Source organism: Pseudophryne corroboree, chromosome 9, assembly GCF_028390025.1.
Source record: "Pseudophryne corroboree isolate aPseCor3 chromosome 9, aPseCor3.hap2, whole genome shotgun sequence".
Lineage (NCBI taxonomy): Eukaryota > Metazoa > Chordata > Amphibia > Anura > Myobatrachidae > Pseudophryne > Pseudophryne corroboree.
Genome location: NC_086452.1, coordinates 2,973,055 through 2,990,619, shown reverse-complemented (window position 1 = coordinate 2,990,619; position 17,565 = coordinate 2,973,055). Strand labels below are relative to the sequence as shown.

Here is a 17,565-nt window from a genome sequence, read left to right as displayed (position 1 = left end):
TCCTCCACCCACAAGCTGAAGCAGGGACAGTGCGCGCCGAAGGCGCGCAGCAAAAATTTAGGGGCGTTGCTTCGTGGGGAAGGTGCATGACCACAGAATAGTGGCAATTCGCATTACACCACATAGTAGTGCAGCTAATACACATTGCACCAGGTAGAACCTCCTATACACTTTGCGCCAGGCAGAGCACGTTAGACACTTTGCGCCAGGCAGAGCACGATAGACACTTTGCGCCAGGCAGAGCACGATAGACACTTTGCGCCAGGCAGAGCACGATAGACACTTTGCGCCAGGCAGAGCACGATAGACACTTTGCGCCAGGCAGAGCACGATAGACACTTTGCGCCAGGCAGCGCACGATAGACACTTTGCGCCAGGCAGCGCACGATAGACACATTGCCTAGCCACAGACGCCTAGTAGATACACTACATGATATGCCCCCCAGCAGTGCCAGCTACACGTGACATGCCCCCCAGCAGTGCCAGCTACACGTGACATACCCCCCAACAGTGCCAGCTACATGTGACATGCCCCCCAGCAGTGCCAGCTACACGTGACAAACCCCCCAGCAGTGCCAGCTACACGTGACATGGCCCCCAGCAGTGCCAGCTACACGTGACATACCCCCCAGCAGTGCCAGCTACACGTGACATGCCCCCCAGCAGTGCCAGCTACACGTGACATACCCCCCAGCAGTGCCAGGTACACGTGACATGCCCCCCAGCAGTGCCAGATACATAAATGGCCACACCGTGCAGATATGCCCCCAGTGCCAGATAAATAAGTGCCCCCACAGTGCCAGATGCATCAATGACCCCACAGTGCCAGATACATAAATGCCCCCAGTGCCACAAAACATAAATGCCCCCACAGTGCCAGATAAATAAATGCCCGCCGTGCCACAAAACATAAAAGCCCCCACAGTGCAGATATGCCCCCACAGTGCCAGATACATAAATGCCCCCAGTGCCAGAAACATAAATGCCCCCACAGTGCAGATATGCCCCCACAGTGCCAGAAACATAAATGCCCCCACAGTGCAGATATGCCCCCACAGTGCCAGAAACATAATGCCACAGTGCCAGAAACATAATGCCCCCACAGTGCAGATATGCCCCCACAGTGCCAGAAACATAATGCCCCCACAGTGCAGATATGCCCCCACAGTGCCAGAAACATAATGCCCCCACAGTGCAGATATGCCCCCACAGTGCCAGAAACATAATGCCCCCACAGTGCCAGAAACATAATGCCCCCACAGTGCAGATATGCCCCCACAGTGCCAGAAACATAATGCCCCCACAGTGCAGATATGCCCCCACAGTGCCAGAAACATAATGCCCCCACAGTGCAGATATGCCCCCACAGTGCCAGAAACATAATGCCCCCACAGTGCAGATATGCGTATGCCCCCACAGTGCCAGAAACATAATGCCCCCACAGTGCAGATATGCCCCCACAGTGCCAGAAACATAATGCCCCCACAGTGCAGATATGCCCTCACAGTGCCAGAAACATAATGCCCCCACAGTGCAGATATGCCCCCACAGTGCCAGAAACATCATGCCCCCACAGTGCAGATATGCGTATGCCCCCACAGTGCCAGAAACATAATGCCCCCACAGTGCAGATATGCCCCCACAGTGCCAGAAACATAATGCCCCCACAGTGCAGATATGCCCCCACAGTGCCAGAAACATAATGCCCCCACAGTGCAGGTATGCCCCCACAGTGCCAGAAACATAATGCCCCCACAGTGCAGATATGCCCCCACAGTGCCAGAAACATAATGCCCCCACAGTGCAGATATGCGTATGCCCCCACAGTGCCAGAAACATAATGCCCCCACAGTGCAGATATGCCCCCACAGTGCCAGAAACATAATGCCCCCACAGTGCAGATATGCCCTCACAGTGCCAGAAACATAATGCCCCCACAGTGCAGATATGCCCCCACAGTGCCAGAAACATCATGCCCCCACAGTGCAGATATGCGTATGCCCCCACAGTGCCAGAAACATAATGCCCCCACAGTGCAGATATGCCCCCACAGTGCCAGAAACATCATGCCCCCACAGTGCAGATATGCCCCCACAGTGCCAGAAACATAATGCCCCCACAGTGCAGATATGCGTATGCCCCCACAGTGCCAGAAACATAATGCCCCCACAGTGCAGATATGCCCCCACAGTGCCAGAAACATAATGCCCCCACAGTGCAGATATGCCCTCACAGTGCCAGAAACATAATGCCCCCACAGTGCAGATATGCCCCCACAGTGCCAGAAACATCATGCCCCCACAGTGCAGATATGCGTATGCCCCCACAGTGCCAGAAACATAATGCCCCCACAGTGCAGATATGCCCCCACAGTGCCAGAAACATAATGCCCCCACAGTGCAGATATGCCCCCACAGTGCCAGAAACATAATGCCCCCACAGTGCAGGTATGCCCCCACAGTGCCAGAAACATAATGCCCCCACAGTGCAGATATGCCCCCACAGTGCCAGAAACATAATGCCCCCACAGTGCAGATATGCGTATGCCCCCACAGTGCCAGAAACATAATGCCCCCACAGTGCAGATATGCCCCCACAGTGCCAGAAACATAATGCCCCCACAGTGCAGATATGCCCCCACAGTGCCAGAAACATAATGCCCCCACAGTGCAGATATGCCCCCACAGTGCCAGAAACATAAACGACCCCACACAGTGCCAGACAGATTTTAACTTACCTGTCACTGACACTGCGGTGCTGGGAGCCGGGAGTACTGCTGTGGGCGCGGGCGGGTGGGCGGGCCGCGGACGGAGGAACGATACTGTCTGCGCGCTATGCACGCTGCGCGGCGCCGGCGTCCAACGTCAGACGCCGGCGCCGCACAGCGCGCTGCATAGCGCGCACACAAGCGGCCGGGAGTGGGACAGGCAGGCTGGCTGGCTCCAGGCAGGAATATGGCGGTCGCAGCGTGCGGCGCCCTATAAGAGTGGCGCCCCGCGCGGCCGCTCTAGTCGAACATGCCTGGAGCCGGCCCTGTATGTATGTAAAAGAGACAGAATAAAATAGAAACAGAGATGTGTGTGCGTGTGTGTGGCAGAAATAAAGGGAGATAATATATATGTAAAAGAGAGCGAGAATGAGAAAGACAGAGAAAAAGTAGAGTTGTGAAGGAATGAGAGAGTATGAATGTATATATGAGAGAGGCAGTGTATGGATATGTATGTATGTATGTATGTATGTATGAGAGATGAATGAAATAGAAAGAGATAGGCAGCTGGGTAGGGTGCCAGGATCTGGGAAGGTGGTGCCACTGAGTGTAGCTATCAAATAAGTAATGATATCTTTGAGAGATAATGCAGTCAGACGGCTGGGAAATGTATAAGATGCCACCTATGAACTTTCACCTTAGTGACTGGGAAAGTAAGTAACTGATGGTGTTGAGGGGCAGTAGGCAGACATTTTGCCTAGGGTGCCAAGAAACCTTGCACCGGCCCTGGGGTCATGACAACGCATTTCACAGCAAAGTGCACCACCACATCCCCTGCCTGTACAACCTAGATCTTCCCTCTTGCAGGAGGTAATAGTTTGCTATGCATAGACAGCAGCTTCCAGTGTTGTCACAGGTTCATTGTTACAAATGCAGGTCACATGGTAACACACATATGAGATACACAAAGGCTATGTGGTTTATCTGTGATTTTACTCTCTTACACCAGTCTGTATGTAGTCTATGGATGTCTATGACCTAGAAGAAGCGTTAAAGTCTTTGGTATATAAGGAACATTCACTTCTACAGTGCATCCGGAAAGTATTCAAAGCACTTTACTTTTTCCACATTTTGTTATGTCACAGCCTTATTCCAAAATTGAATAAATTAATTTTTTCCCTCAATATTCTACACACAATACCTCATAATGACAACGTGAAAAAGTTTTTGAGATTTGTGCAAATTTATTAAAAATAAAAATCTAAGGGGCGTGGCTTGGCCGAGCATGGAGTAGGAAGCTAGGAGTTAGAGCTCCGTATATCCTGCCTTTTATATCCTGCTTTCCCCGCTAGTGGCTACCAATAACCCGGCTCAGACGTTGTGGCTTTTGACCCTGCTCACATTGAGGGGTCTGTGGGACGGTGTTTCTGCTCTAGGAAGCCGCTGGACGCATCGCGGCCTACACCGCTCGGCATCACTCCTTCCGCCCGGCGCCATCTTGGGAATCAGCGGCGGAGTCCGGAGCCGCGCTGGGACGGGGCTCCCTCCACTCGCACCATCTGCTGTTTTCGGCTGAACCGGAGATCGCTGTGTGCCCCTGTCTCCTTTCACCTTGCGTTTGGCGGACTGCAGGCCCCTCTGTGGCGGTGATAGCTGCTGGCGGCGCGGGGGTACATCTGCCTACACGGGCCGTCTCTCCTCACATCCCCTGCCTCTCTGCGCTGCTGGTCGGAGCCTCCCAGCCTGCATTACTCTGCCTGCAGGGCTGCCTTGATACCTACAACTACCCTGCTCTACCCACACTGCTGGGTGACGTTTCCATATCTACACTACTCTCTGAGAGGGTCCACTCAAAAGCCTGCTGTTGATTATACTGCCTGACTGCTGACATTACAGATTTCCTTTCCCCTGCCTGGGTTTATTCACCTGCGTGAGACTCTGGAGTCCTGGGGATTTTACAACCTGTGGTGAGCACGTACTGTTTATTCTATATCATTGAATCCGCCCGTCTCCCATCATGGTGCGTGGGGGCAGTGCTGCTGCTGCTATAGCTGCTGCTAAACTTGAGAAATATGCTAGAGGCTCTCAATCCTCCTCCCAACCCACCCGGGCTGCTGCTCCCCCATCCCCCTCTTCCCCTTCGGAATCACCACCTCGGGAAGACGACACGTCTCAGTCGACGCAGCAAATTCTCTTAGCCATATCCACATCCGAGCACAGAGTCATGGATAAAATTGGCCAAGTACAGGTGGATATTACTTTAATCAGGCATGACATGCAAAAGATTCGTGAATGGGTGGGGGAGGCGGAGCACCGTATCTCCGACCTAGAAGACGTCACCAATCCTCTCAAAGACACAGTTTCCAGCCTCACAACTCAGATGTCGGCAGTTAAGGCGAAGTTCTCCGATATTGAAGGAAGACTGCGTCGTAATAACGTTCGCTTTGTGGGCCTCCCGGAGAGAGTGGAGGGCTCCTCCCCAGAATCCTTCCTTGAAACATGGCTTCTCCGTCTATTTCAACGCGATGACTTTGGTCCTCAGTTCTCTGTGGAGAGGGCCCATCGATTGCCTGCCAGGGCTCCTCCCCCGGGCGCACCTGCACGCACTTTCATAGCCCGTTTTCTACATTACAGGGACCGGGATGCAGTCCTACGGCTGGCCCGTACACAGGGTCCTTTGAAATTTGACAACCATGATATTGCTGTCTACCCAGACTTTGCCGTGGAAGTCCAGAAGTCGCGTACGCAGTTCCTACAGGTCAAGAGAAAGCTTCGTGATCATCAAATTCAATATGCCATGTTATTTCCGGCACGGTTGAGGGTGGTGTATGATGGCTCCACACACTTCTTCAATACCCCTCAAGAGGCGGAGGCCTGGCTTGAGCGCAGACCCAGGCCCCCTATTTAGGGACTGGTTCTCCCTCAGAGGACGCATTGACTGCTGGGTTCTGTACTCCTTCTAATCCTGTAGCGGGAATGATCTTTATTTCTAGGAGCTGAATGCTAGGATATAGCCTTTTTGTAGAGGCATTAGTTGTCTCTACTCCCTAGGGTTGTTATAGGTTCTCGGCCTTAGTTCAGTTAACGGTTTTTCTGGGATCCAGGCGTGTCTAGTTTGGGATGGATATGCAGGGAGGGGGGGGGGGGTTGGGTTGTTCTGGGTTTGTTCTTTTTTTTTTTGTACATGTATTGTCTTATGTGTCACTGTGCTATTTTTTTTTCTCGAACTGTAATGTGTCCATGATTTCGTTTATGTATGCCTTCTGCTCTCCGTATGCTCCGCCTGTGTGCTGGCGGGGGGTCGTAGTGATCCCTTTGCTTCTTTCCCCTCTACGTTATGGGTTCCTCTCTTTTGCGCGCCTTGCTTGCCTTGGATTTTCTTCTTCTCCTCCCTCTCCGCATTTGCCCCTTGCCCTTTTTCTCCTCCTGTCCTTTCTCTTTTGTATCTATGGCTGCAGGGGTTGATGGACTCCGCATACTCGGCTGGAATGTGAGGGGCCTGAATGACCGCATTAAGCGGGCTCTGGTTTTGTCTCAGGTGAGAAAATATAGGGCAGATATCATATGCCTTTCCGAAACGCATCTAGTGGGTACTAAAACCTTGGCTCTCAGGAAGCCCTGGGTGGGTCTCTCCTATCACTCCACCTTCTCTACTAACTCCAGGGGGGTTTCAGTTTTGGTGCGGAAGTCGGTTAATTTCCACTTGGTTCATAGCCAAATTGACCAATATGGCAGATATGTATTTCTTAGGGCCTATGTTAACCGTACACTTTTACACATACTTGCTGTCTACGTCCCTCCCCCCTACAATAATGAGGTACTCAGGCAGGCGATGTCGTTTCTTGCTACTTCTCCCTCGGCTCCGGTCCTTTGCATCGGTGACTTCAATAATGTTTTGGATAAAGTCTTAGATAGATGGACTGAGCTTCCCCCTTCCCTACCCTCTGCCTCCCCGTCCCCCACTCCGTTCGCAAGGTTGATTTCCGAGCTTGGACTCCTGGATATTTGGAGGTTGAGACACCCTAATCAACTCCAATACTCCTGCCACTCGGCCAGCTTTCACTCGTTCTCGAGAATAGACTTGGCCCTCGTCTCCCCTGATCTCACTGCTAGAATACTGGATGTCCAGTACCTTCAGAGGGGAATCTCGGATCACTCACCTGTGCTGGTGGTCCTGGATTCTGTTCCTCCCCGTGGGGCTAAGCTCTGGAAGTTGAATCCCTTTTGGTTGACCTTGTTAACTGACCACGAGGCCTTGCTTAACGAATGGAGTGATTTTGGGGCTCATAATGCGTCCTGTTCTGATCCACTGGTTAAGCATGACGCATTTAAAGCTTCACTACGGGGCTCCTTCATACGACAAATAGCTAATGTCAAGAAATCTAGTAGAGAAGAGGAGATGCGCCTGGAGCTTGCCTGTTCCCAATCCGAATCTACTTACCTCACTACTAGGACCCTTGATGATCGGGCAAGTTGGGATTTGGCCAGGAAAGCCTGGTCTGACCACTTGCTTGATAAATCAAAGCGCAAATTACTTTTCTCCCAGCACGCCCTGTATTCACAATCGGACACGGGGGGTAGTTACTTGGCATTTCTGGCTAGGGGAGAGAGAACGGGGGGTTCCATTCAGCAGGTCTGTGATACTCAGGGCGAAATGGTATATGCCACTCCTGAAATGGCCCAGGTCTTCCAGTCCTTTTATTCCTCGCTGTATGCCTCTAGAGTCACCTATACCCCCACTCAACTACAGCAATATCTTTCAGACATTACCCTGCCACAACTGTCTCAACAATCTGTAGATATTTTGGATGCTAATATTACCCCAGAGGAAGTTGAGGCTGCTATTGCCTCCTTCCCTAACAAAAAGGCCCCGGGTAGCGACGGTATACCGGTTGAAGTTTATAAACAATATCGTGCATACTTTGTCCCCTATCTTTTGACTCTCTTTAATACATTGCTGGAGGGCGCTCGTCTACCTCCCTCTATGTCTGAAGCTATTATCGTGGTGATCCTTAAACCGGGTAAAGACCCTACGGCCCCGGAATCCTACCGCCCGATCTCATTGCTACCTACTGATGTCAAAATTTTGGCCAAAATTCTGGCACTTAGACTCAATAGTGTTATCACTTCGATCATACATGATGACCAGACAGGATTTATGCCAGGCAAGTCCACCCTCCAAAATTTGAGGCGACTGTTCTGTCACCTGCAGATGGGGGACCGCCCCGAGTCGGAGGCTGTGGTAGTTTCCTTGGATGCTGCCAAGGCCTTCGACTCTGTGGAGTGGGTGTATTTGTGGGAAGTACTTAGACGGTTTGCTTTTGGCCCCAAATTCATACGCTGGGTACAATTACTCTATTCCTCCCCCGTGGCTCGGATATCTGTCAATGGCTATGTGACCTCCCCGTTTGCTTTGTCCCGTGGTACCAGACAGGGCTGCCCACTCTCCCCTGCCCTTTTTGCCCTGGCTGTAGAGCCATTGGCATGTTTCATCAGAGCGTCCCCTGATGTTAGGGGCATCACCATTGACGGACATGAGGATGTCATTGCATTATATGCCGATGACATGCTCTTGTTCCTCAGAGACCCTGATGCTTCCCTGACCTCCCTTCTGGGTATTGTTGATACATTTGGTCTCTACTCCGGCCTGACTATCAACTGGAATAAGTCTAATGTCTTTCCCATCTCTGGTATTCTTCCTGACCCGTTGCCAGATGTGTCCTCCTTGACCTGGACCCTTCGCTTTCAGTATCTTGGTGTCTGGATCACTCCTAATGTTAAGTCTTTTGTACATCAAAACATTGACCAGGTCACGATGGATCTGAAGCGACGGGTTCATGTATGGAAGAAGCTTCCCCTTACTGTCACGGGTCGCATTAACCTTATTAAGATGGTGATGCAACCGAAGTATCTTTATTTATTGCAGCACTCTCCTACTTATATCCCCAAGAAAATATTCACTAATATTGATAGTGTACTTTCCTCCTTTGTTTGGGGCGACAAAACGCCTAGGGTTGCCCTGAAAGCTCTGGTTAAGGCTAAATCGGATGGAGGTTTGGGCTTTCCCAATCTCCGGGCCTATTATATAGCTGCTCAGCTTGCACACCTGTCTAATTGGATTCTCAACAGGGATAGTCTCACATTTGAGAGATTCTTTGCCGAGTGTGTGGGGTCTCATTTCTCCCCTCTCCAGTTTCTTCTTTCTGCCTCTTCTGCTGCTGGTCTTCCTCCTTTACTACGACAATCGCTACTTGTGTGGCGTCAGGCTCACTCCTATTACTCATGGCAGGGCACAGACTCTGACACGCCACTCTGGTTCAATCCAAGATATAGGGAGTTGTTGCAACTCTCACAGGACAACATATGGATTGGGGCGGGCCTTACCACAGTCTTGCAACTATTTGATAATGGTGTTTTCAAGTCTTTCACACAACTGAAGGAGGAGCTTGAAATATCCAATAGATCCTTTTATCGCTATCTACAGCTCCGCCATGCGGTGCAGGCACAGTTTGGGGCCTCACCCCCGCCCATTTCTGACTCCCCGATTAAAGATATGGTTAGGAATTTAGGTGCAAGACACCAAGTTTCCATTCTATATAGTAGTCTGAATGCACACATCTGTCCGAATATATTTGATCAACTTAAACTCAAATGGGAACAAGACATTGGCCCAATTGCAGACGACCAATGGCTACAGGTGTTGAGCTCACTTAAATACTCCACTCAGTGTATCAAATATCAGCAGGTTTATTTTTATGTTCTGCATAGGACATACAGAACTCCAGTTTCTTTATATAAAGTAGGCCTACGGCCTGATAGTACCTGCCCCAGATGTGGTGCCCCTGAATCTACTTTTTGGCACCTATTATGGCTGTGCCCCACTGTGTATGCCTTTTGGGAAGCAGTTTGGTCGGACGTTCTGCTCACTGAACCTACGCTGCCCGCCCTCTCTCCTACTATATGTATGTTTGCGCTAGACTTGGAGGAATCCTACTGCCCGGCACTGTATAAATATGTTCTTTGCCTGACTACCTTAGCTAAGGTGATTATAGCGCGTAACTGGTTTGCTGCTACTTCCCCCAGTGTGTACAACTGGCGAGCCCTAGTAAATGAGGTGTCAGGACACGAGAGGTTTACACATAGGTCTAGAGGGACCCTACCCCATTACCTCAGCAAGTGGGATAGGTGGAATACCTCCCGTCTGGCTACAACTGGAGCAATATTCTCTGACTGATTGAGGCTTCATATGTGAATTTACAATGTTGCCGTGACGCTTATTCCATGTGACACTGTGACACAGATGGTATTAATTACTGTATTTTTTCTGCAATGTGTGGTTTTTTTTTTTTCTTTCTCTTCTCTTTCTTTCTCCCTCTGTTTTGATTGTTGTTCTGGTTTTGTTCTGCATTTAATGTAGTTGTTTTTTTTTTTACCTTGTCCTTGTGAAAAACTCTAATAAAAAAATTACACAAGTTAAAAAAAAAAAAAAATCTAAGAAATCACATGCACATAAGTATTCACAGCCTTTGCTCAATACTTTGTTGATGCACCTTTAGCAGCAATTACAGCCTGAAGTCTTTTTGAATATGATGCACAAGCTTGGCACACCTATCTTTGGATAGTTTTGCCCATTCCTCTTTGCAGCACCTCTCAAACTCCATCAGGTTGGATGGGAAGCGTCGGTGCACGGCCATTTTCAGATCTCCCCAGATATGTTCAATCGGATTCAAGTCTGGGCTCTGGCTGGGCCACTCAAGGACATTCACAGAGTTGTCCTGAAGCCACTCCTTTGATACCTTGGCTGTGTGCTTAGGGTCGTTGTCCTGCTGAAAGATGAACAGTCACCCCAGTCTGAGGTCAAGAGCGCTCTGGAGCAGGTTTTCATCCAGGATGTCTCTGTACATTGCTGCATTCATTTTTCCCTCTATCCTGACTAGTCTCCCAGTTCGTGCTGCTGAAAAGCATCCCCACAGCTTGATGCTACCACCACCATGCTTCACTATAGAGATGATATTGGCTTGGTGATGAGGTGATGAGCGGTGCCTGGTTTCCTCCAAACATGACGCCTAGCATTCATGCTAAAGAGTTCAATCTTTGTCTCATCAGACCAGAGACTTTTGTTTTTCATGGTCTGAGAGTCCTTCAGGTGCATTTTGGCAAACTCCAGGCTGGCTGCCATGTGCTTTTTACTAAGGAGTGGCTTCCGTCTGGCCACTATACCTAATAGACCTGATTGGTGGATTGCTGCAGAGATGGTTGTCCTTATGGAAGGTTCTCCTCTCTCCACAAAGGAATGCTGTAGCGCTGACTGAGTGACCATCAGGTTCTTGGTCACCTTCCTGACTAGGGCCCTTCTCCCCCGATCGCTCAGTTTAGATGGCCGGCCAGCTCTAGGAAGAGTCCTGGTGGTTCAAAATTTCTTCCATTTACGGATGATGGGGGCCACTGTGTTCATTGGGACCTTCAAAGCAGCAGATATTTTTCAGTGCCCTTCCCCAGATTTGTGCCTCGATTCCTGGTGGTTCCAAATTTCTTCCATTTACGGATGATGGAGGCCACTGTGTTAATTGGGACCTTCAAAGCAGCAGATATTTTTCTGTACCCTTCCCCAGATTTGTACCTCGAGACAATCCTGTCTCAGAGGTCTACAGACAATTCCTTTGACTTCATGCTTGGTTTGTGCTCAGACATGTACTGTTAAGTGTTAGGACCTTATATAGACAGGTGTGTGCCTTTTCAACTTATGTCCTATCAACTGAATTTACCACAGGTGGACTCCAATTAAGCTGTAGGAACATCTCAAGGATGACCAGTAGAAACAGGATGCACCTGAGCTCAATTGTGAGCTTCATGGCAAAGGCTGTGAATACTTATGTACATGTGATTTCTTCGATTTTTATTTTTTAATAAATTAGCAAAAATCTCAATAACTTTTTCACGTTGTCATTATGGGGTATTGTGTGTAGAATTTTGAGGGAAAAAATTAATTTATTCCATTTTGGAATAAGGCTGTAACATAACAAAATGTGGGAAAATTGAAGCGCTGTGAATACTTTCCGGATACACTGTATAGTAAATAATACTGAGCATTTATAGAAAAGAAATGAACAGAGCCTTACAGCCAAATAATAATTTCCCAGCCTTCATTTCCTTTAAGAGAACATCAGCCCTGAACTAATAGCAGATACGCCTGAAGTACGTGGGCTGGGTCATTCAGCATCGCTCAGCAGTGCTGCAGTCAGGGTAAGTCTGAGGTTACATCTCAGCTCTGTATGTCAGGCTGCTGAGAGCATGTATGATGCATGTTCCCAATCACCTCACTATTCCCCTGAGGTCGCCAATATCCCCCTCTAATGCCTTTCTCATTCTTATTTCAGTTTCCCTGACTATGCAATTCATTTCTCCAGCATCTGCAGGACACGGCCACTCGTTCTACATGTGCTTACAAACGTCATCATATACAGCTGAGTACTATATACTGATAAATAGAATTGTCACATGGTTTCAGTGGTAACAATAATAAAATAGAAAGAAGGTGGAATAAATGTATAGAGCTATATATAGAACATTTACTATTTATCCGGGTGGAGTGGATAAGGAGAAGGAACACATTTTAAAGATAAAGAGGTTCAGTGATCACTTGTTATATAACAGGATTACACGGTGGCGAGTCGTTTTTCTCTTTCATGATAATCTCATTATTAGGGGAACACACATTTTATTATCCCAAAGCGCCAGTACTCCTGTTACTTCTTTTTTAGGTTTAGAAGGAAAAATACCATAAAGCATTTTTAACCACATGATATTCATATGACCGTACCCATGATGCTTCACTTCAGTGACCCTTTCTTATTATAGTACAAGGGGCATGCAATACGTTTCTGGATGTGCAGTGTATAGGTAGAGTATACAGAACCTGACGGTCTGATTGTGTACTGTAATCTTTGACTACAGTTCCTGTCAGAGCCGGCCTTAGGCATAGGCAAACTAGGCAAATGCCTAGGGCATTTGGTATGCTTAGGGGCACCAGCAGCTTCTGCTGATTAAAATGATATGCGGCTTGCTTATATTCTGTGTGTGACTGCGGCTGTATCTGCATATGAAATGCTACGTTACAGTGTATTCCTGGAAATCACTGTAATGTAGCATTTCGTATGCAGATACAGCCGCAGTCACACACAGAATATAAGCATGCTGCATATCATTTTAATCAGCAGAAGCTGCTTGTGCATCCTTGCCACATAGTAATGCAAATAAGATGCATTTTCATTAAAAAAAGGCGCCCAGCGTTAACAGAGCTGCCAGCTGACTCATGCCAGGCATCTCCTGCAGAACTAGCGGTGGTGCTAGGGGGCACCAGCCAAAATCTTGCCTAGGGCATCATATTGGTTAGGGCCGGCTCTGGTTCCTGTGAAATGTCACGGCACAGAACCGTATACACAGTAAGCAGCATTGCACACTGAAGACGTCGGCGTGTTCCCTTCCTTCACAAAGTCATTATGGAGCTCAGCAGAGGCCACCGGAGATCCACCTTCTACCACTACTAGAGTGGTCTGCGACAGCAGGAGAGTTCTGACTGACAGCGAGCTGCTGTTGGGGAGGAAGCACCATCCTGAACCAATGTGTTTGAGTGGTGTGCAGAATTTTGGCAAAGGAGACAGTCCCTGGAGGATGAGCAGAGCTGTGGTTGACGTGTCTGCCATCATCAAGACAAGCTTGCTGTCATGCGAGACATAGTTGAGTTGGGCACCAGGGTGACAGTGGCCCAGTTAGAGAAGGAGATAGGCATCTCATTGGGATCCATCCGATTATACTCCACAAAAAGTTTGGCATGATCTAGGTGTGTGTTGCACCCATTCAGAGAACGTGATGGGGAATGTGTTGCACCCATTCAGAGAACGTGGAGGGGAATGTGCTGCACCCATTCAGAGAATGTGGAGGGGAATGTGCTGTACCCATTCAGGGAACGTGGAGGGGAATGTGCTGCACCCATTCAGAGAATGTGGAGGGGAATGTGCTGTACCCATTCAGGGAACGTGGAGGGGAATGTGTTGCACCCATTCAGAGAACGTGGAGGGGAATGTGCTGCACCCATTCAGGGAACGTGGAGGGGAATGTGCTGCACCCATTCAGGGAACATGGAGGGGAATGTACTATTGATTTATGGAATCATATTTATGAATATTAATATTTAATATAACATATATGGTTATTAATATATGGATATATTTAAATTAATATGCGTTATCATATATATCTGCAAATATATTATGTCAGGCTTACAAATTAATTGGCTGATAAATATATGCAGTCCTTATATATACATATGACATGAAATTATGAAGTTAAGATTCCTTAAAGAGAGTTCAAGCTTGAATATTACCGCTCTTTTTATATGATTCTTTATTTACAGGCAGATCAAATCGTACAGAATAAGATATACACAGTAGTGATATATATACTAATTATAATTATATTAAGCTATGCTATGTTTCCTTCGTTACATAACATAAAACAACATGACATAAGTTTCACAAACAGTTTCAATTATTATCATATTTATACTTGCAAGTTAAAGATTGCCATCCCAAGAATCATTCCTTCTGCATGTTCTCCATGACTTCTCCTCCTGACTGACTTCCTTCCTTCTCCTTCTTCTTCTCCCTCTCCCTCTTCCTTCTAACTCCTAACTACAAGTCTGGTCCTTTTATCTCATATTTTACCAATTCAAACTATCATATTCTCATAGTTTCCAATGGAATAGGTAATTATAGGTTTGTCAGATTCCAAGGTGTAATAAAACAAACATTGAACTGGGCTGTCGTGTCCTGTTCACGGAGACATGGTGTCATAAAAGTGTGGTGTCCACACTGCCTTAAGCAAGTATAGTATTGTAAAATCTGGAATGTCTTTTCATCCAAAGTTCTGTTGTATTGACAAGTTTTCCTGGGGTCGGTTACACAATGTTTTATCAATGGATGTGATCTCTTTTCATAGTAGTTAATTTATGCTCCCTAGCTTTTAACCTTCACTGGACAATAGACAAACCAGTAGATTCTGATCTACTGTAAGCACACCTGTGAATTCCAATGACCAACAGAGCTCTGTCACATACCTATTATCATTTATGGCCTAATACCTTTTCTCTACAATGACTCTTGATCTTACTGTAACCTCTCTGGCCTTATTTATGACTAGAGCAGAATAAACCTGTTCCCTACACTATTTTTTACCATCTTGCAGTAAAACACAAATATACAGTATATCTATATAAACACATACACAAACCTAATTTCTTAAATCAGCTAAACATTACCTCATACATTCAAACTTATTTCATATCTATTCCTTACTATATATATCCACTATACTGTCCACTATGGTAACATCGCCTATTTATAATGAATTATATTTTGATTCAGACAACATCTATTGCCCTAATATTAGACTAAGTGCAGACAATTACCTATAAGGCAACAGTCGCCCCCTTGTGGCCATGAGAAATTATTTTGATTGGCCACACATTAAACTAGCGTAATTGCTTCCAAATACATTTCAAAATATTTCTTCAAAACATAACTTTTGTTGTAACCCTAATATATACCATAAGTGTAATAATAATAACCATTGTGATTTTAAAAATCTCTAAAAATTCTTAGCTTACCTAACCTTATTCTACTTTTTAACTAAAGCAGACCAAGACTGAGGTTTTTATTCAGTATTCATGAGGAAAACTAATTTCTACAGACATTTGGAATACCATAGCCCAATTGTAGACCTTTTTTCTGTATCTGGATCAGTACATTTGGACATTTTTGCTGTTCTTGGCTGTAGCAGTTTACTGGGATAAGACTGTCATCTGCGTGGTTTGCTTGCAATTGGAGACGCCTTGCGTCTGCATTATGGAGGCAGTTGAAGTAGAATTCTTCATAGCAGCTGCTCCTTTGCTTGCCATTTCGCTGTTTGACGCAGAGGGCTGTGTATTTTGCGTACTATGATCTTGAGTTTGCAACTCAGTACTTGTGATGACCCTCGGTAATGGTCTTTATACAGTATTTAGCAGTTCTGTTTCCTTTGCGTTTATCCAATACCGCAGTTGTGACCAGTGTCCATATTGCTTTGCACAAAACAGGTTGTGATTTTGAATAGAACAGTCATATATGAACCAGTCTTTCTTTCTTTCTTTGCTTGTTAATAGTAGGTCTTAATTGTCTTCGGGCAATAGTACCACAAATGGCTGTGAGTAGTACACCTACTCTGTTCTGTATTTCCTCACTGAATAAATTACCATGCAGTCTTAAGTCTCCTTATTCTACCTTGAACCTATTTATACATCTCAATCTTAAATAAACTTATACCAGTTTAACCCATATAAAGGCGTTTTCTATCCTACCTATATTTTGACTAATAATTATTTAAAATGCTTTTGATGTGTATATAGTAACATCCTATCAATACAATAAATGAATATAATTTTGCTTCAAACAGATATTAAATATCATTTAGGAATGGCTTTAAATATATCTAATTCCATCCAATATTATTTTATATGCAGCCATGTGCATATACAGTTGACCCTGTTACGCTACAAATAATTCCCTTTGACTTGTTACAGTCTTTATTAAGAGAATTATTCATCCCACTTAATAATCTTGTCCCAATTTGTTATAACGCGGTATACCATCCTGTGTTAGATATTTAATTACTTTTGAAGCTTTTACGAAGGAAGCATAGGTAGTATCTACTGTGTAATATATAAAAAAAACATAAAATATTTACAAGGTATATAATACAATGATATAAAATATATATCAGACAAATGTTTACATATATGTGATTAAGGTATATGAAGGGATGAGACAGTTCTGTATAATCACAGTGATGAGATGTGCTGTACACTGTTGTGGGGGTGTACATGTAGTTTGAAAGACAAGTAATGATTACTTGTGATGAAAAGGTTAATGAAAACATTCCCCTTTCTTGTGAAACTGGAAAACTCCTTGAGGATTTGTCCATATATCAGTCTTTAGGGATGCTATGTAGATTTTGCTGGATAGCAGCGATGAAAGGGTTAATGAAGACCTTTTCCCTTGTAAATTGGAGTCTTTTTGGAGTCTTGCACCATTCTGTATACAGGTTGCCAGGATTACTATGAATCAAACAAAAATACATACAATGAATATCACAGATATTTATACAGTGATTTAACATAGCTTGCTATGCATTCTGTCCTATCTGCTGCATGTTATCAGGTACAGAATTTACAAATGTGTCTTTAAAGATTGAATAACAAACAAACAATTGTTTCTGGCCTGTGCCAATCTTTCCTGTTACCTTGTGTGTCAATGGCAGCACAATTGTCGCTGCAGATATGATGCAGGTTTAATTTGGAAACTGTGGCTGTTGGAACATCAAAGCAAACAATGGCTACATTGGATCTAACAAGTAAAGGAATGATACTACCGTATTCACTTGTGACCATACTCCCTTGTGATGCAGCCTGGTCCCAGACTGTCTCCAACCATAGCGTTTGCTGCTTGGCATGGCTTCTTGGTCTTGAAGCATCTTGTATTTCCTGAAAAATATTCTTGTGGGGAGAGAAACTTGTTAGACTTTGCCAAATATGTATTGCAGGTCCCAGGGCTTTCTGTCTTTCCACACCTGTAATAAAATGGTTATGGCACCAGGGCATAAAAAGATTCTCATCCTGGTGATACTTTGTGTCATTGTTAATTGGTGTGTGGTTTGCAGAATGACACTCTGCATGTGGTCTCTCTGAGAGCATGCAAACATTTGCACCATCACTAGATGTCTCTGAGTGTTGTGTGGGGGTTACAAAAGTTTGGGAACTTTGTTTG

General features: G+C 46.0%; 1 long non-coding RNA gene across 1 annotated transcript in view; it reads left to right on the top strand.

The window, feature by feature from the left end:
- LOC134956624 (uncharacterized) overlaps positions 1-12,726 on the top strand; it is a 17,610-nt gene extending 4,884 nt beyond the window's left edge. Inside the window, exons 2-3 of the long non-coding RNA XR_010186030.1 lie at positions 11,848-11,950; positions 12,085-12,726. This is a non-coding gene — a long non-coding RNA (uncharacterized LOC134956624). The remainder of the gene's footprint in view (positions 1-11,847; positions 11,951-12,084) is intronic.
- The last annotated feature ends 4,839 nt before the right edge of the window (positions 12,727-17,565 follow it).